This window comes from Sus scrofa, chromosome 13 (assembly GCF_000003025.6).
Source record: "Sus scrofa isolate TJ Tabasco breed Duroc chromosome 13, Sscrofa11.1, whole genome shotgun sequence".
Lineage (NCBI taxonomy): Eukaryota > Metazoa > Chordata > Mammalia > Artiodactyla > Suidae > Sus > Sus scrofa.
The window spans coordinates 141,501,491-141,519,422 of NC_010455.5; the positions used below are offsets into that span (position 1 = coordinate 141,501,491).

Genomic DNA, 17,932 nt, shown 5'->3' on the forward strand with positions numbered 1-17,932 from the left:
ATGGAACAGCAAATGCAAAGGGGAGCAACTTGGCCTAATGGAGATGCCAAACACAGGATAGTGTGGATGGTATGTGAGGATATGCCCATAGGATTAGTAGGCTCTGCTGTAGCGCTTGCTTTCAAAATGCAAATCACTTTCAACAAAATTGATAGGGAACAATTTTATCTTTACATGGATTCACATTTGCTTATGTGTGCTTTTGCCTGAGAGGAACACTGGGTGAATGCAGAAAACTGCACTCAGCTGCACCGAGCAGTGTAAGAATATACTAAGTACACATACCTCAGACACTTACCAGCTGCCTCAGTTCACCATGTATGTATGAGTCACAGCCCTCCACCCATCTGATGTTATACCCTTACTCTCTGATTATAGGTAACCCTCCTTCTACCACTTACTTCACAAGCTACTACTCTTCTGGCATCCTCTTCCACAAGTAAACTTCAAGTCTTTGCAAGGTAAAGTGCCATGTTTATTGTAGTATATGTCTATTTCTTAACCATTTAAAACATGTAATTAAACCCATGCCACCATTTTTATTAGCTTCCTACCATCTTTTCATGTACCACCGATGGTGTTTTTGAGTGTTGTTACCCTACCCTCAGGTTTTCCATAAACTCTGTGGTTTTTATTGCTTGCTTTTCCCTGTGTGGCACTTTTTAGGAATGCATGTGCTGCATTCTAGCAGAACCCACTGTATCAAAGGAAGTTGGAGTGGACATGGAACAGATCCCTATATATAGCCTTACACACTATGTGAAGAAATTGAAATTTTTGTTCTGGCTTCAATGAGAAGCCTTCAAAAGATTTTAAGCAGGGAAGGACCATGATATGATTTGTGTGGTGGTTTGCTTCATGGTAAAGACCTAAAGTCGAAGCCGAGAGACTAGTTGGGAGAATATTACAATGCTTCCGGTGAAAGGTGATCATGATTTGAACTAACATGGGAGCACTGAATTTGGAGGGGGGTATTTGGAATTCACCTAGGGTTTGCCTTGCAGGGATGTCTGTCAGCTCTTACATAAGGGCCAACACCAACTTAACAACCTCCTGAATCTTTGGCTCAAACCTCTACAATCCCTGGTTAATGTGGCCCCATCTATGGATAGTAAAAAAAGACACCGTCCATTTCTGAGTGAATATAGGCCATTTTGTTGTTTTTGTGCTCCAGTACTAATTACTATACAATGCAAAATCACTTTCAAGAAATGAGAATGCCCTTGAAGGTATCTTTTGTAATCAAAAATGCTAATTTATTTTCATTAATTTCTATCCTTTTCTTTTAAGAGACACTTAGGATTAATAAAATAAATTACAAGACACAGTGACTTGAATCCTGTGATGCTTAAGGAATTAACTGAAACAAAACCTTCTGAAAACTCTGAGAAGCTTGCTGAGGGGCCCATGATATGAGATGCCATAAACCAGGCAGCATAACAGTCATATCTAGAAATACAAGAATAATAGGAGGATTAATTTTCAAAGTCTGAGAGGGATTACAGAGTAGTGGGGGAAAAAATCAAAATGACTCTTAAAAGAACTAATCTTGTCAAACTAATCTGACTTTTTTTTTCTACAACAGCATGAATGTTATAATGTGGCTTGGTGCTTATTGTGCTTTTGATTAGGCATTTGAATGGCATTTTCCTCAACAGTCTGGGCAAAGTGATTTTGTACATTTTCTCCCTCAGGGGTACCTGGAGCAGAAGGATGCCCAGCCTCACGGGGTTACTGATGAGCCCAGTCATCAGGGAGCAGTGGGTTTGGTCCTGAATAGATGGAGAGTAAAATGTCTATATTGAGGATCCATTTTATGAATAAAAGCAGGGCAGGCCAGTCTGAACAATGAATATCTACAAGTATTAAATTAAATATTATTAAGGTAGGAAGGAGTGGAGATGAAGGTCACAGCTGGGTCCTGTAACACACCTGTCACTCTACTTAGTTTATGTAGTTTTGAAGGTTCAGGGTGTGGGGAGTTGGGGACAGAATGTCAAAGGCTGAAGACCCAGTGCTTCTTGGGAGCAGGGAACACTGGCCTGGAGAATCTGATGTACAGAAAGTGGGTTAGAACTGAGGATAATCTCAACATGCTTACAAGGTGAATTTTTGTTTTCCCCCAATGTATTGAAATAAATTAATCACCAACAAAGTCAAGCAGGATAACAAACTACCTTAATGAAGAAGGAAAAATCATCTGATTAAATTAACATTATCCGGTTACATACAAATACTTAAAGTACAAAGTTTTTTTTTTTTTTTAACTGTTTATACCCTACAACAGGGTGAAAGAAGGATAAATATTGCTTTCTTCATCTCATCTTTTTCATGGTTGTGGTTCAGTTTATAATTGTGATTATATAACCTGGATTAAGTCATCCTTGGTAACAATATTTTATAATCCGTAAAGTGGGTATATTTTTCATAAAACAAAAGCCTTTGGGGGAATAAGATAATTAATGATTACAATTTCATTAAATACATACTATGTGTTAGACCCTGTGTTAAGCATGTTTTATTCATGTATTAATTTAATTTTTCTTCCCTACTATAGGGATTTGGAAACTGAGGGTCAGAGAGGTTCTATAAACATACTCAAGGTCCCAAAGTTAGGAAATGGCTAATGCTAAATATAGTCTGAAGTTAGTTCACTCCACCACTAAAAGAAAAAAAGAAGAAAAGAAAAGAGGCCTTTTCTCTGAATACTGTGAACAATTTTGGGAATGTTACCAACTATTCATCTCTTCCATTCTTCTGAGGACAGAATACTTTTAGTATCTGGGATTTTTTTTCTTAAAGACAGAGGTAGCTTGTGGCAGATGTGATATTTTTGGCTATTTTTGCACTATGGTTTGGCTCTTCTGCTTCCATATTTCTTGGGAGAATCAGAGGCTTATTGTTTGGTCTCAGGAGTTACTTGAACTATGGAGAAGTGTAAGGGTGATCCTTGCAGCCTGTGTCTGTGATCAGGTTCAGACCAGTCATAGTGGTTGGCATACTGCATACCCCATCCTGTTAGCTCCTGTCCGTCATTCCAGAGCAGGTCCTGACTGGTTCATCTCCTGCAAGGTAGTTACAAGAAAACAAGAGCTGCTTGCTGTCCTAGTTATTTCTTGCCAAGATGCAGTAGAAGTAATAGAGGTAACAATTATTTATTCAACTGTTTTATCTTTTTGCTACAGACAGGATTTTGATTACTAAGGGTTTGTTAGCCCTTAAGGATAACAATATTCTTTTAGGTAGGTCTCATTGAATAAAAACAGAGGTATCTTTATTAATGATATTAAAATATATCAGATCTAAATATAGTCTATCTGAATTTACTTCTGGCAATATCTGCATACCAGCTCCATGACTTCAAACTTGGAGAGCTTATCTGAACACAAGAGGCCATCTTACTTTTCATCATTGTATACTTATTAAGAGATTACATTACAAAGAGAGCTTTAAGAATTCTCTTTCAAGTAGCGGAGTTGGGGTTTGAACTAGGCATAGATAGTGTTGAAGTCCATGTTTTTAATCATTCTCCACTTTTACCTCCCAGTGAGATGACTGTTCTTCAGTTTTCTTAGATTTTAGAACTAGGAGCTGAAGCTTTTATTCAGTGAAGATTAGTAAAAACAAAACTGTACAACATTCTGTGACTATGTATGTATGCAAAACTCTTCATGTAAATTTATGATCATAGTGACACATATATAAATATATACATAGGTCAATTGCAGGGATTTTCTCCTTCTGCTTCCTGCTAAGATAGAATTGTGCATGTGTGTGTATGAATTAGCTGACACTTTACCTGGTGAACGTTTCAAAAAATACTAATATTTTATTTGCAAAAGTGCAATTAGAAGGATTTGTTTAATGAATTAGAGACTGGCTTAAAGCTGAACATCTTTTTAGCATTTTTATAAGTTCATTTGATATGAAAACAAGAGAGCTTCTTTTTGTTGGAACTTCAAGATGTAGATTCTTATTTGGCAAAGCCTCTAACTGGCTGGATGACTTCAAGTGAATCATTTTACCTTTATTCAGGATAGTGAATTTTGAAAGATAGATTAGAATGCTTCTAAAGTGACTTTGAGCTCTGAACATTCAAACATTTGTGACAATAATTATCTTCATCCTGAAACATATAAAGTTCTTTCTTTAACTGAAGAAACTTATTATGATATAAGCAAAACTGGGATTTATTGACTTAATGCAATAAAGGAGAACACCACACAGGCAACTTTGAAATGGAAGCATATTTAAGGAAGTATTTTTTTTTTGCTTATGAGTTGGGTTCTTAAGTTCTTAGGATAGGCTATCAGAAGTGAGTGAAACTTTGAACTGATTGATTTCTGAAAACAGGTGTTGATGTCAGTGAGGTGAGTTTGTGGATGAATAAGGGAGTGCTGTGTGACTTACAAGATGATGTTGGTTGTAATTGTGTAACTAATGGACTCAGTTGTTCTAGTTCTAACTATTATACTGTATTAGTCTGGGTTCTCCAGAGGAAATATATGTAGTTATCTATTAGAATTATAAGGAATTGGCTATGTGATTATGGATGCTGAGAAATCCTAAGATCTGTAGTAGGTAAGATGGAGATCCAGGAGAGCCAGTGGAATAAGTTCCAGGCCTAGTCTGAGTCTGAAGGCAAAAAAGACAGATATCCTCAAAGACAGTCAGACAGACAGAGAATTAATTCTTTTTGCCCTTTTATTGTTCTATTCAGCTCTCCAATTGGATGAGGCCCATCCATGTTGGGGAGGGCAATTTGCTTTACTCAGACTACCAATTCAAGTGTTAATCTAGTAGAAAAAAAACTCTCATTAAACATATCCAGAATGTTTCATCAAATATCTGGGCACCCTTTGGCCATATTAAGTTGACCCATAAAACTAAGTATCACATAGACTGTTTTTTAGAGTTGAACTGCCCATTTCTCTGTGACTTTTTGGAGGCATGAACTGTGACTTGCTGATAACTAACATAGGATAGGACCTGGCCTCTGCATTTGGCCTTCCATATCTTCAGATGCTTCCATTTTATGTAAGGTGTCCTGGTTTGTGAGCACAGATTGGAAAAAGAATTTTCCAGACTCATAGTGGGGTGGAAAGAAAGGTAAGTTTATTGAGATAAGAAATACTAGCACAGTGGGATGACTTCCTGATGATCAGGGAGCATTGACCCCAAGTGTGTGGTGGTTTCTGTTTTTATAGCCCAGGGAGAGAGGAGCTGTCTAATGATATACCTGCTGACCTGATGATTGGTTGGGGAAGGAGGGGTTTTGCAATACAGTTGCTGGTAGGTCAGGGGCATATAATGCCCCTAAAGGTGTGGGGTGAGGAGTGGGCCACATTCCTTTCCTAGTAGGGGGTAGGAAGGAGTAGCCCAGGTTGCTCAAGGTAGGAGAAGGGGCATTACCATGAGACAGGTAGGGTGATAAGGGCGTGATAATTCTTGTCTTGGTCAGAGATTTTAAGACTTATCTCCTTGGAGAGGCTTTGAAGTCCCACCTGAGGGACTTGAGCATCTGCAGATTTTGGTGTTTTCAGGGAGTGAACCAAGCCTCTACAGATATCTAGGGATGACTGACTGTATGTAGTAGTTTCTTAATATAAGTTTATTAAAGAGTGAATGAATGGATGAATGGAAAGAAATCGAAAGAAGTCTGGTTCATGTTAGATTGGGGCTGGGTAAGTGTGGAGCTTGGTGGAGGTTGAGGTTTTGCCTTAGAGCAATTTGATTTCATTATCTTTTAAAAAAGAAAGAGAGAACCTTTCAAAACTGCTTGATTTACTGTTGCTTATTTGAATAGATGTTACATTCCAAAGTTGATATTCCTTAATAGCTGTGATTTGCATATATAAATACTTCTCCAAAGACTTGTGAGGCATTTTCTTTTGTTTGAAGTTTCATTACAATGTAGATTGGTGGTTTCGAGGAACCAAGCTACAAGTTTTCTTGTATCCTTCTTGCTAATTGAAACATCATTGTGTAAATGGATATTCCAGGAATGGGATTTTTTTCTTCCAAGGACAAGAATCAGTTCAACATTCCCATAACTGAGAAAACACAATTTGAAATACAGTTTATAATTTCAAAGAATTCTGGTAGGCTTCATAAGGAAACACCCTCTACTGAAGGTCTACCCTTGAGCATAAATTGAGTTTAATTTGCATGGCCAAGCTTTTCTTCATGCATACTGCAGAAGGAAACTTCAGATCAGCCCAGATCTTGTCCCAGTGCTCAATTAAAAATCTGAATTAATAAAGCTGTCTTAATTGGACTAACGGAACTAGCAGTCTGACCTCATCACCCAGCTACACCCCTTTGATCCCAGATATAAATTTCCATAAAGGGCAGAGGGGAACTAGCAAATTCTTGTTTTCTTAATAACATGCCACATTCACTGTTATAACATTCAGTGCCCCAGCTCACAACTTTATCTACCAATCTAGAGTATGTTCTGGAGCTAGTTAAATTAACTTAGCTATCAAAATGCTAAGCTTGATAGCTCATTTATCTTTCTGTCTCACACCTCGACATTACAATACAGTGGTGATTGATCTTGCATCTTCCAGGTAACATATAGTATAAAAACTAAGAGAAGATTAATTAAAAGCTGTCTTACCCAGACAGGTTTTTAAATAAGTTTTAGATTTACACTATATATCAGCTGAAGCAGAAAGAGATCCTAAGACCAGGAGCTCTGTAACACCAATTGGATTTTTCTTCTGTGTAGAATATGTATGCAGTGGTCCTGATGACCATTATTATTCTTTCACACATGTTGAATACCAAAATGAGGCAGAGAGACTGCCACAAATGTCTTCCACCTGTCTCCAGTCCAATGCAGTGTATCATATAACCACACACCGAAAATGTGCCATTGCTCAAGTATTTCACATGCCCAGTCCTCACTAATTAAAAATTCATTCTATTTTTTTTTTTATGAATTTGGAAGGTTGAAAAGTTGTTAGTTAATATGGAGGAAAATGATACCTAAACCCAGCACCAGGAAAGAGGAAAAACTCCATTTTTATCTCACATTTCAGGGAAAGTCTTTTAGGAATTGGTGAAAGGTATCTAAAATAATCATAATTGGAGTTCCTGTTGTGGCACAGTGGACACAAATCTGACTAGTATCCATGAGGATGCGGGTTCCATCCCTGGCCCTGCTTAGTGGGTTAAGGATCTGGCGTTGCTGTGAGCTGTGGTGTAGGTTGCAGATATGGCTTGGATCCTGCATTGCTGTGGCTGTGGTATAGGCGGGCAGCTATAGCTCTGATTTGACCCCTAGCCTGGTAACTTCCATATGGTGTGGGTGCAGCCCTAAAAAGCAAAAAAAAAAAAAAAAGGAAAAAAAAAAGAAAAATCATAATTGTAGCTACCACTGAGAGAATTACTGTGTCAAGTAGCTTATTTACCTTACTTCCAATCTTTACAGTAATTTTAAAAGGCTAAGTATCACTGTCCACTTTAAAGATGAGGGAACCAATGGCCTGATGTGTTAAAGTCCATCACCAAAAGCCTAGTGGTTAGTAATCAATAAAGTTGGGATTTACATTACAGATGGTTTACTTGGCTCCAAAGGCCAATGCACCATGCTGCCTTCCACCTCCCTGCAGAACAGAAAATACACCCACATACATTTTGTATCTTAGGCTGTTCAGGCTGCTGTAACAATATACTACAGAATGGGTAGCTTATAAAGAACAGAAATTTATTTCTCACAGTTGTAGGGGCTAGAATTCCACAGTCTTAATGCCAACAGAACTGGGGGAGAGTTCTCCCCTGGGCTGCACTCACATGCTGGAAGAGGCTAGGGATCTCTCTGGAACTTCTTTTATAAAGGCACTAATCCCATTCATGAGGGCTCCACCCTCATAACCTCAGCACTTCCCAAAGGCCCCACCTCATCTTTGGGGGTTAGGATTTCAACATATGAATTTATGGCGTGATACATTAGACTATAGCAACACCCGTATTGAGTTTTTGTGAGCCAATAAAATCCTTGATTCATTGTAGACTACTCAATCTTCAGTTCCCTGTTTATAAGAACTTACCGATTCCATGGGATGACACACCTTCCAATCAATATTCCTCTCTAGTCAACCAGAGGGTTCTTTGTGGATTTTAGACCCCAAATTATTTAATAGCCTTAATGGGTGAAATTCTCTGGTTTTCATATTTAAATATTTTAAATTCCTGACAAGAAAATAACCAAGATCTATTTTTTTTGACATTAAAACTGAATAGCTGAACTGTCCTTACAAAGCTTTAAATGTACAGTTCCAAAGCTTCTTATATATGAACTGTAAAGGAAACACTATTAACAGTATTAGTCACCTCTCTCCCTTGCAATCTTAAGCACTCACTATCAACTTGAATGATTACACCGACAATAGCTATAGGTCTTAATTTCTTAAGAGGTGCCTTCTTCTCTAATTTTTATTTAGAGGGAAGAAAAGGAAAATAAAATTTAATGAATACCTAGTGAGCAGTAAATAATGTTCCCTATGACCTAATTAATGCCATGTAACTTAAATGAAGTCATCGAACATCTATTGAGTATCTTTTGAACATCAGCCTCTGTGCTAGGCACTTTCGTGAACACAAAGATTTTTAAGATGTGATTCTTTTCCTGAAGGATCTAGTAGGAGAATATGATTATGTCTGCACACAAAACAGATAGGAAAAATAATTACTCAAGGATATGATTGATGAAGAAATAATTTTCTTCAGTAACTTGGATATTTGTCTCACTGGCTGATTCTCAAATTAGAATTTGCATGAGTTTCTATGGGAGAAAGTCAATCCTGGACCCTCCCCAGAGTAAGATTTCTCCTAAGGACAGTGCTTGTCAGTGGCCATGGGGAGCAGGACTAATCCCAGGGGTTTTCTCTGAAGGTAGGAAAACAGTCCCTAAGTTCCCTGTATAGACAGAGGGATGTGATAACATGTACAGTTTGGGAACTTTTCACCTTTGGGAGACAAGTATAATTCTAGCCCTCTGTGGAAGGCAGAATTCTAAAGATATCCCTACCCCCCCACCCCAACTCCCACCCTGGAAGACTTTTATACCCTGGTTATTCAGTTGAACACTAATCTAGATAGTATCATAAAGGGACTTTGCACATGTAATTAAATTCCCAAGTTAGCTGACCTTAAAATGCAGAGATTATCTGGGTGAGCCTTTATCACAGGAAACCTTTGAAAGCAGAACATTTTCTCTGACTAGCAGCAGAAGAAGAAGTCAGAGGGATGTAAGTACAAGAGGAATTTGATGCACTGTTGCTAGCTTGAAGATGGAAGAGGTCGCATGACAAGGAATAGAGGTTATCTTTTAGAAGCTGTAAAAGGCCTCCAGCTGACAACCAGCAAGAAAGCGGGGACCTCAGTACCACAATCACAAGGAATTGGATCCTATTAACAACAGTAATGAGACTGCAAGTTGATTCTTTCTAGATGTGTCCTTTTAAAAGCCCAGCCTAGCTGATACCTTGATTTCAGCCTTGTGATGCTCTGGGCAGAGAATCCAGTGGAACTTGCCTGCATTTTCAAGGTACAGAGTTGTGAGCTAGCAAATGGGTTTTGCTTTAAACTGCTAAGTTTGGGGTCATTGGATACACAGCAAAAGAAAACTGATATACCGTTAAAACCCATGGGGGCAATCTGTCAAGTACGTCCAAGCAAAGGAGACTTCAGAGCCTCCACACTCATTTATTCCCTGATTAATGAGAGAGTCAAAGCCTTGTTTTATATGACAGTCAACATGGAGTAGAAGAAAGATCTAAACTTTGGGGTCTCACAACCCGGATTGAAGTCCTAGCTCTGCCATTTATCAACTGTGCCACTCAGGACTGTCGGCTACATCTGCAAAATAGGTGCTTTATTGAGTGGAAGCATCTTGCGGAGGAAATGAAATAATAATATGTGGAATATAGTAAGTGCTATAGATAAAAGCTATAAAAGCTATCCTTGATGCTGTTATTTGGTTTAATGACTGACTTTCAGCATCTCTTTTTGAATTATGTGGCTTTGTGGAGAAGCTCCTTATCAAGGTGCGGATAGCCAAAGAAGAATCCTCAGTATCTTAACTTTCTCAGACTTAACGGAAATAGGTGGCCAAGGGTAACTTCTTTAAAATACACCTCCTTCCCCAAAGCAGGCAAGGTAGTCCATTTCCCTGTTATTGAGGAAACTTCTTGCATCTAGTTTAATCTGGGTATTTACTAGGGCCTTGATGGTCAAGATTGACAGTTGCTTCATTTCCTGAATTGGGTCTTCTGGTGGGTGGTCATAAGGGCTTATTAAATGTGTATTTGAGGAAAGAATAATTTTCAGAATTCTCATAGTCAGGGAGTACCAGAGTGGAATATATCTCAGCACAGTTTGAAAACTGAAGAAGAATTTTACAGGAGAATTTTTGTTCATCTCTACCCTGGAAATTCCCTAAGCAGACAATGGGCCTCAAATGCACTCCGTAGAAAGTGTTCAACATTTCAAACTTGGGCCCAACTCCAGATCTGCTGAGTTAGAATTCTTGAAGGAAGGACCCAGCACTTTCTGTTTTTACTGGGCCTGTTTGTGATACATCTCAGATTTGAGGACCCCTGCCTTAAGAGATTAAGGTGATTCCTAGCATGTCCTGGAAATTTTACATGAAATTTTCATGTTTGCAAAATGATGAACACAACCACAAAGAATTAATGAGAAAGATAATGAACGATCCAATTCTATAAGAGACTGAACACAATCTCAGCGGATATGCCTCCAAAATTTTGCATGTATATTAAAATTTTATAAAATGAACCACTGTATAAATGTACCAGGAAACTAGTTTTTTAAAGAAAAAAAATTAGGTGGCAAATTCTTTTGTAAAGTTAAAACTCTGATTTATCTGTTTTGTAAGCAGATTTTTATGTATTGAATTTTCTTAGGAGAAGGCAGATTGTATCTGGTAGTTTTATGCATTGGAAATGCTTCTGAAGAAATATTTGATTAGTTGATATGGGAGTCAAAATATGCTAGGTTGTAGAAAACTGAGAAAATTGCCATTTTTACTGTAAATGCTTTTAAAATGGAATCTGATAACTTTTTTCCATAGTTTAATTTCCCAAGCTATTTTTTTTCTCCCTTGAAAAAAGTGGTATGAGGAAGAGTGAAGCAGAATGGTTTACTGGTAAGAATGTGAGCTGGTGCACTTGGCTTTCCCACTTATTGGCTGTGACCTTGGGCAAGTTCCTTGCTTCTAGAGATGGTTAGATTGTGGTGAAGCTTCTCTAGGCTAGTGTTTCTTAAACTTGAGAGTGCATCAGAATCTCACGGAAAGCTGGTTGGCACACAGATTGTCTTTGGACAGGGTCTGTAGCCCATTGCTGGTGACACTACTATAGCTAATAGTCCAATTTTAGGTTGTTGTTTTCCATGATCTACCTCTGGGTATATGGCAGGAGGATGAGTCACCAGCTGGTTTAAGGAGCCACTTAATAAGGAAATTGTGACTGTTCCTTCCTTCTGAATGAAAATAGGTGATATTAGGAGATATCTCTAATTTTTTGTCCTTCAGGATTCCATGGACCAAATTCATGCATAGTAATCTTTCCAGCACTGTTGGAGTGCAAAAGATTTGTGTCTTTAAAATAAATATGAAATTGTTTCAATAATCAATTGACAATACTGTATAATACAACAGTTTCTAAAATGATTTATATAATTTCACATTTAAAGTATTATTTTGAATTGGAAGATTCTAATTTATTGAAATTAAATTACCAAATTAAATTAAACAGAGAAATTGAGTAATGGTGTCTGCTCCAAGGTTGAAAGCAGGTCGTGTCATTTGGCTCGTAGTATAAAAATATAAAGTCCTGTGACTGGGGTTGTAGCTGTGATCCCTTTTCTGACTCTCAGAGTATAGTTCCAAGTGCACTAATAAGCAATTATAATAGCTAACATTGATTGAGTGCTTACTGTATAACAGGCAATGTTTTAAGCACTTTCCATTGACCAGTTCATTTGCTCTTTACAACTCTTTGATGTAGATACTAGTCTTATTGCATATAGGAGGAGGGTTGAGTTATTTGCCCAAGGTCAGAGAGCCCATAAATGACAGAGCCGGGGTTCAAATGCAGGGTGTCTTTTTTTCTTTTCTCTTTCATTTTAGAAGTTTTATCGAAGTATAGTAGATTTAAAATGTTGTGATGTTGTGATAATTCCTTCAGTACAAAAAGTGATTCAGATATACATGTATACATATCCATTCAATTTTACATTCTTTTCCCCCATAGATTATCACAGAACATTAGATAGAGTTCTCTATGCTACACAGCCAGTCCCTGTTGGCCAATCATTCCATATACTTCAGTGTGTACATGCCATTCTGAAACCCCAAGTCCATCCCTCTCCCTGCCTTGTTCCCTTTGGTAACCATAAGTTTTTCAGTCTGTGAGTCTGTTTCTGTGTTGTAAATAAGTTCATTTATATCATTGTTTATATTCCACATATAAGTGACATCCTATGGTATTTGTCTTTCTCTTTCTGATGAACTTCACTTAGTATGAGAATCTCTAGTTGCATCCCTGTTGCTGCAAATGGCATTATTTCGTACTTTTTTATGGTTGAGTAATGTTCCATTGTATATATGTACCACATCTTCTTTATTCATTGCAGGGTGTCTTTCTTGAGAGCCCATGTTCTAAACCTTGTGCTGTATCGGCTCTTGTAGCAGAATGATCTCTGCTCTGGTTTTCAATGATAAGACTCTCAGTGACTTGACCAGATTTATCCTCTGAGTCCAGGAGACCAGGGCTTCTCACACAGAGCCCCTTCTCCCAGCTCGTGCCACACAACAAACCTTCCCATTGCACTCCCATTGGCCACCTAACCGTGCCCAGCCTAACTGTTTTGCCCCTGCCACCTTATGTTATTTAATTGACTTCTCCTTTTGCCTTGGAACTTTCTTCCAACTTTTCTTGGGAAACTAATTCCCCGTCTCTGTGTAAACCAGGCCACCTGCTCCTTGGAGCAGGGCAAACAAAATGAAGCCTTTATCTCCTTCTCATCTCTGGGACTCCTGAAGCCTTCTCACTTTACTCTCACCCTTCCTCTTACCCAATCTATCATTTCACCATCTACCAGCTTCTCTTTCTGGGTCTTACTCCTGTTTCTACCTTCATGCTGGCCTCCTGGACTTGAACATAAAAAAATCAGTTCCCCTCTTTTACCACTTAATCCTTGTAAGGACTTCGTTGGAATTTACTTACTGAATCTTCTCCTTCTGAGCCACTTGAGGGAAATGTCTACACTAGACCAGTCCTGGTCAGTTGTAGTCTCATGCAGAGGAGGGGGATGAGACAGAAATTTAGAGTTTCATTCAAGTGAAGTTATTAAGAACTTAACTTCCCCTCCTTCCTTCCCAGGTACACAAGCATTTCAATAGTGGCTTTGCCATGGTCCATTGGTTTATTTCAGGCAGAGCACAGGCTCCGGGAAGTTGCAGCTAGAGGCATGTTTGCTAGTGCCCTTCAATTCACACCTATTCTAACATGTATCAGGCATCACCAAAGCTGACTCTTAATATATTCTTTTAATTAATGGAAAGTGGAAACAATCTAACATCACAATTTAAATGGCGTTTTATTGAATTAATTTTTCCTGTAGGGATTCTCTGACAGATGGAACAGACCTGGCTGAGCAGCAGCCTTTTCTAAAACCTTTCAAGTCAGACGCTCACAAAACCTGGAAAAGGAAACCGATCGACAAATTACATCCAAAGTCCCAATCTCCTTTGTTTGTTCAGGTCATTCAGGATATCATTATCACGTTAATGGAATTTTCTTATTTCTATTTGCAGATCCTTTTGTGTGCACATTGTAATCTGATTTGAAATGAGGGGGAAAGAAGCCCTCCTTCATTTTAATTTTTTCTTTTTTTTCTGGAAGCTTAGCTCACATGCTAGAGGTGTTGAGCCAACAGATTTATTGGCTCTCATGAAAGAGATGCCCTTTACTTTTTCATTTCTTCTGCCTCTAATTCTTTGACTTCCATTTCTCTAATTCTTATTTTGTCAATTGATTGTAACTTATTCACATTCTGGCATGAGCTCAGGCCAGAAGACCCTATGGGCCCCAGAGTCAAAATAATATAGAAAGTGAAAGCTAAACCCAGTTGCACAGTATTTGGGGATAACTCAAGCAAAAAAAACAAAAAAACAAAAAAACCCCACAAAAACAAAAGCAAAACCAAAAAAGCTTTAATTTTAACTGCATATAAGTGTGTGTCTTCTCACTCCATCAAAGTAGTTAAATTGACTGTAAGGATAGTCCCAGGTTCACTGCAAAAGAACTTAATTCTTCATTTGATTTTACTGAGAGAGAACATTTTTATAGCGTTGTGATTCGGGGATGATCATTTCATTCGCAAATGGCGTGTTTTAAGCAGTAAACAAATATTATTTTCCAGACCCCAAAGATAAGTTTAGGCAAGGCTCAAATCATCTGGTGCTAAATTTGGAGCCCAATTTCCAACAGGTTGGGTCTGTTTCTTTATGGTGCAATATGGCTGTGTCAGGAGGTGGAAATTTTATTCTGTGCTAGCAATGATAAGAGGGAGCAACAGCCTTAACAAGAGTTGATCAAAAGTCCCAATCAAATCCCATGTCTGCAGTCTTGGAAAATTACAGCCCATATAACAGATCTTATAGAAAATCTTTTCATTTCTGTGAATTCCACTAACTCAGAGAATTTCCTTGCTTCTTTATTTGGTTTCCTTCCTCCCATAAGTAATTACTTTTTATTTTAAGTGACAGAATCACTTTAATTTTGCATTTTTTCATCTTTATATAGATGTTGGCAAAGATTAATCTGTCCAGAATATTCTGAGTACTTGGCTCCCCTGTTTCAGGATTGTAAATGGGATACAGCAGGCGCTTGCCTTTCTCCTGCCTTCCAGGTTTATTTGCATGTAAATTGTATATAACAAAAGAGTGTTTCCTTGCACCTCCTCAGTCCTTAAGTAAAGGCAGACAGAACTACACTCCTTATTACCATACATTCACCTATAAACTCATTATTGCCTTGTGGGGACTTAGGAAACCCTGATGCTGCAAGAAAAAAAAAGTCAGTACAAAATTCACCCATGGCCAGTTCCTCCTCTTTGTCCATTTTCTTGATCTCCTCATGTTTCTCCTCTCACAGCTTGCTGTCTTTTTCCTCTTCTCACTATTTTATCCCCTCTTTGCTTTTCCTTTTTCAAAGCCAGTTTTTCTTTCTGGGTTTTTTTCTTTCTTCTTTAGGTTAGTGCTTCTTTTCTTGGGCCTCAATTCCCATTGCCTGTTCTCCAGTTTGTTTACCCCTTTCTATTGAAAAGGGACCTAGATGCTTCTACTGTTGTGGTCTGGAGTGAACTGGATTGATTTTAAAACTTCAGTTAAAACCACTTCTCATCATACTCTTTCCCTCCCCACCAAGCTGATGAATCTACTGCCATTTGACAAGTCTGCTTCCTCATGGGTGCATACATGCCTAAGGGTGTGTGTGTGTGTGTGTGTGTGTGTGTGTGTGTGTGTGTGTGTGTGTTGGGGGAATAAGAAGCAAAGAAGGAACATCTTGAGGTTGATAACCATCTCCTTAGGAACACCAAGTAAATGGGTCAGAGTCCACAGGGTACTCACTGGCCCAGGCCCAAGGTATTTATTTTGCTCTCAGGGTAAATGGCAAGAGAAAGGAAAGCCCTTCATCATCTCTCTACCTTCCTGCTTTCCATTTTAACCTGTGTTCTTGTGCCTAGACCAACTCAGCAGGATGGGGCTGAAAAACGGGTGCTGCGGAACTTAAGGAAAAAAAGTTAACATAAAACAAGACACAGAGACATTTATCTTAAGTAAAGGTGGGAACGGGGGACTCGAGGTCTCAGGGACCAAGAGCCATGCCTCAGAAAACCACACTGCTTTTATTGTGCTCTTGAGGATTAAGTCAAGTGAAAAGGGGGTTGTAGGTGCAGGATATAGGTTTTTTTTTTATTATTTTATAAGGTTTTTTATTATTTTTTTTCATTTTTTTATTATTCAAATGACTTTATCACATCTGTAGTTGTATAATGATCATAACAATCTGATTTCACAGGATTTCCATCCTACAGCACAAGCACATCCCCCCACCCCCCAAACTGACTCCTCCGGAGACCGTAAGTTTTTCAATGTCTGTCAGTCAGTATCTGTTCTGCAAAGAAGCTCAGTCTGTCCTTTTTTCAGATTCCACATGTCAGTGAAAGCATTTGATGTTGGTGTTTCATTGTAAGGCTGACTTCACTTAGCATGATAGTTTCTAGGTCCATCCATGTTGCTAAAAATGCTGGTATTTCATTCTTTTTGATGGCTGAGTAATATTCCATTGTGTATATGTACCACATCTTCTGGATCCACTCCTCTGTCGATGGACATTTAGGTTGTTTCCATGTCTTGGCTATTGCAAATAGTGCTGCAATGAACATTGGAGTACATGTGTCTTTGCGAGTCATGGTTTTCTCTGGAGAGATGCCCAGGAGTAGGATTGCTGGATCAAATGGTAGTTCTATGTTTAGTTTTCTGAGGAATCTCCATACTGTTTTCCACAGCGGTTGCACCAATTTACATTCCCACCAACAGTGTACTAGGGTTTTTTTTTCTCCACACCCTCTCCAGCACTTATTGTCTGTAGACTTTTGGATGATGGCCATTCTGGCTGGTGTAAGGTGGTACCTCATCGTGGTTTTGATTGGCATTTCTCTAATAATGATTGATGCTGAACATCTTTTCATGTGTTTCTTGGCCATCTGTATGTCTTCTTTGGAGAATTGTCTGTTTAGATCTTCTGCCCATTTTTGGATGGGGTTGTTTGTTTTTTTGGTATGGAGCTGCAGAAGTTGTTTATAAATTTTGGAGATTAATCCCTTGTCAGTCAATTCATTTGCAAAGATTTTCTCCCATTCTGTGGGTTGTCTTCATGTTTTGTTTAGGGTTTCCTTTGCAGTGCAGAAACTGTGAAGTTTGAGTAGGTCCCATTTGTTTATTTTTCTTTTTATTGTCAATACTCTGATAGGTGGATCTGAGAAAATGTTGCTGTGGTTTATGTCAGAGAGTATTTGGCCTATGTTTTCCTCTAAGAGTTTTCTAGTGTCTGGTCTTATATCTAGGTCTTTCATCCATTTTGAGTTTATTTTTGTGTATGGTGTTAGGGAGCATTCTAATTTCATTCTTTTCCATGTGGCTGTCCAGTTTTCCCAGCACCACTTATTGAACAAGCTGTCCTTTCTCCATTGTATAGTCTTGTATAGTCTTTGTCATAGATGAGTTGGCTGTAGGTGCATGGGTTTAATTCTGGGCTTTCTATCCTGTTCCACTGATCTATATGTCTGTCTTTGTGCCAGTACCATGCAGTTTTGATGACTGTTGCTTTGTAGTATAGTCTGAAGTTCAGGAGTCTGATTCCTCCAGCTCCAGTTTTCTTTTTCAGGATGTCTTTGGCTATTCTGGGTCTTTTGTACTTCCAAACAAACTTTAAAATATTTTGTTCGAGTTCTTTGAAAAATGTCCTTGGTAATTTTATAGGGATTGCATTGAATCTGTATATTGCCTTGAGTAGTATAGTCATTTTGATAATATTAACTCTTCCAATCCACGAGCATGGTATATCTTCCCATCTATTTGTGTCATCTTTGATTTCTTTCATCAGTGGCTTTTAGTTTTCAGAGTACAGGTCCTTTGTTTCTTTAGGTAGGTTTACTCCTAGGTATTTTATTCTTTTGGATGTGATGATAAATGGGATTGCTTCCCTAATTTCCTTTTCTGCTTTTTCATTGTTAGTATATAGAAACGCTGTCGATTTCTGTGTATTGATTTTGTATCCTGCGACTTTGCCAAAGTCATGGATGAGCTCTAACAGTTTTCTGGTAGAATCTT

At 38.3% G+C, this 17,932-nt stretch overlaps 1 long non-coding RNA gene across 1 annotated transcript in view; it reads left to right on the forward strand.

The window, feature by feature from the left end:
* Window positions 1–17,932, forward strand: part of LOC110256420 — a 479,854-nt gene that overhangs the window by 91,996 nt on the left and 369,926 nt on the right. The window contains exon 3 of the long non-coding RNA XR_002337890.1: window positions 379–461. This is a non-coding gene — a long non-coding RNA (uncharacterized LOC110256420). The remainder of the gene's footprint in view (window positions 1–378; window positions 462–17,932) is intronic.